Genomic DNA, 3,379 nt, shown 5'->3' on the forward strand with positions numbered 1-3,379 from the left:
CTTCTGAGCCAAATCGCCCGAGCGCTTCTTTTTCGCCTTAGAAGCGAAGACGTGTGGGGGAGCCCACGGCGCTTGCTGGGCCCCGCTGCTGCAGCCGACACAGTGTCCTGTCCCCCCGAGGCCCGGGGGATGTCAGACGGAGAATCCAGCCGAGCCAGCCTGGCGGTCCGCGCAGCCACGCTCAGGCACATGCAGTCTGCGCAGGCCATGTCCGTCAGCCCCTGCCGCAGGTGATCAATACCCAGGCATGAGGGGCACTCGCAGTGGCCGTCCTCCGGTTCGAGGGGGACCGGCAGTTGGCGCAGCGAGAGAAGAGGTCCATGACGCCTGGCTGGCAGAAGGGAACTTAAAAAATAGGGCGAGAACACCCCCAAGTAAGCAGCCCAAAATAAACAATCAGGCGGTAATGAAAAACGACCGGGCGAACACACCCGTGGTCGGGAATATTAACAAGGATAGGCGCCGTGAGCCACAGCACTGATAAGCAGCGGCGAGAAACACCGTTTTAATTTAGATGAATGAAACCCGCTTACCTGGGCGACAACAAGCCAGCCTCCAGTGGCGAGGACACCGCCCCGGAGGGCTAGTCAGCTAACTCCACCGAGCGAGAGCGCTCAGCTTAACGGAGTAACAATACGAATACAACACACAAGACCGCCGGCCTGTGAGCAGGCCGGAGACAAGGTTACACAGAATAAGGCGGTTAATAATATTAACAAAGATAGGCGCAGTGCGCCACAGAACTGATAAACAGCGGCGAGGAACACCGCTTTAAATTAAACAAATGAAAACCGCTTACCTGAATGAGGACAAGCCGGCCTCCAGCGGTGAGGACACCGCCCCGGAGGGCTAATCAGCTAACTCCACCGAGCGAGAGCGCTCAGCTTAATGGAGTAACAACCAATACAACACACAAGACCGCCGGCCTGTGAGCAGGCCGGAGACAAGGCTACACAAAATAAGGCGGTTAATAATATTAACAAAGATAGGCGCAGTGCGCCACAGAACTGATAAACAGCGGCGAGAAACACCGCTTTAAATTAAATGAATGAAAACCGCTTACCTGAATGAGGACAAGCCGGCCTCCAGCGGTGAGGACACCGCCCCGGAGGACTAATCAGCTAACTCCACCGAGCGAGAGCGCTCAGCTTAATGGAGTAACAAACAATACAACACACAAGACCGCCGGCCTGTGAGCAGGCCGGAGACAAGGCTACACAAAATAAGGCGGTTAATAATATTAACAAAGATAGGCGCAGTGCGCCACAGAACTGATAAACAGCGGCGAGAAACACCGCTTTAAATTAAATGAATGAAAACCGCTTACCTGAATGAAGACAAGCCGGCCTCCAGAGGTGAGGACACCGCCCCGGAGGACTAATCAGCTAACTCCACCGAGCGAGAGCGCTCAGCTTAATGGAGTAATAAATCAATACGAATACAACACACAAGACAGCCGGCCTGTGAACAGGCCGGCGGCGAGGCTACACAAAACAAGGTGGTTAATAATATTAACAAGGGTAGGCGCCGAGCGCCGCAGAACTGATAAACAGCGGCGAGAGGAACGCCGCTTAATTAAAATAAATGAAACCCGCTTACCTGAAGCGAAAACAAGCCGGCCTCCAGCGGTGAGGACACCGCCCCGGAGGGCTAATCAGCTAACTCCACCGAGCGAGAGCGCTCAGCTTACGGAGTAATAAATCAATACGAATATAACGACAAGAAGAAAAGAGTTGGTGGACTTAGCGCAGTTTCTTGGAGGGTGCGTAAGCACAGCCCCAACCCTACGGGTAACGAAACTACCACAGCGCTTTGTCCAAATTTCAATCCAACTCGCAACCTGCAAACGCGAGAAGATGTAAGAGGTCACTTCCTGGGTTTACCGGTCTTTTATGCCGGGGTCACGGGGTGACGTCACCCAGGTCACACGTGACTTTGTTGTTACTATTACTCGACCTGCACGTTCGTGTGATGGATATCCATGTGCTGAAAGCACCGCCTCTGGCGGTCAGTAGAAACGAAATAGAACTCAGTTATACAGGACAAAAATGTAAACAAACTGTCAGCATATCTTCATCACCATACTCCACCACAAGCCTCCTCACCTCCTGAGGCTGAAGGAGCATCTCAGAGCGGCAGAACGTTAATTTTGGCTGCTTTGTGATTTTATCGCCACTCTCATCCTCCGCTTGCTTCCTTGCTAACTTCATGTTACTGTGGCACCTCTGTAAATGTTTAGTTAAATTACTGGTGCTATTTCGGGAGGTGGACCGTTCTTTAGGTTTAGCACACAAAGTGCATTTGACTACGATGTTCTTCACATCCTTATTTTTCACAAGTAATGGGCGTGTGCCCATCTGGAGAATGTGCTATCCAACGTTAGATCAGCTGCAGGTTCACTCATCTCTCTCTTCTGTGTGACTAGCCTAATAAAGGAAAAGGAAGCGAAACATTTTGCGCGGACATTTCACCTCTGCTGATCTCGCGTGATTTTGGCAAATTTGTATGAAGGAAAAAAAGCCCACCACTTCATTCCAGGTTAAAAATGCATTGTAGCGCGCGTTACTGACTTTTGTACCGAGTAAAATATTACCAAATTTTTCTGTAATGCCTTTCATTACCGTGTTACTGCAAAAAGCAATGCATTACAGTAATTCGTTACTTTTGTAACGCGTTACTCCCAACACTGCTCACATCCCGTTGTTTTTATGCGACACTTTGGTGCTGCACTCAAATGGAACTCGGAACCTGTTGACGCACTTTTTCAAAGCTCAGCCAAGAAGCTGGGCCTCATGACTCACTGTACAACTCATAACCACACAGGGGCTGCTCATCAGCAGGTTTCAATATGTAGAGGTATTTAATATCAGTAAAGACAGAGCAGTCAAACTTCCCACCTAAAATAACCCTGGAATCAGTCACCATGTCTCTGGAGTTCCTGGATGAGGTTGAACTCACTGTTAGTTTGGTGAAACAGGGTCCCATACTGTATATACAAGTTTCTTTCCCTCCGTTTTTCTGCTGTCTTCTGCAAGTGTCAAACTAAAGCCAGAACCTTTTGTTTCAGATTTATATCCATGCTGGATTTAGAAACCTACAGAATGGGCTCGCTCTATACAGGACCTGCGTTTTCAAGCAGGTTATGAGGACGCAGTGCTGCTTCCGCCTCATGGTAAAAACTGTCCTACAGTCTGCAAAACACAAAACACTGATCGTCTGTAGGAATTACACACTCTCTCTCTACATCACATTTATATGGTATGAAAGTCATGTTTACTGTTAAAGCAGTCAAATCCACTCTCACCTCGGTTTATGAAGTGTGTGTGTGTTCGGTCATATGAAATGCAGATGTGTGTGTGATAAACTCAACACAATCATG

This window comes from Neoarius graeffei, chromosome 27, assembly GCF_027579695.1.
Source record: "Neoarius graeffei isolate fNeoGra1 chromosome 27, fNeoGra1.pri, whole genome shotgun sequence".
Lineage (NCBI taxonomy): Eukaryota > Metazoa > Chordata > Actinopteri > Siluriformes > Ariidae > Neoarius > Neoarius graeffei.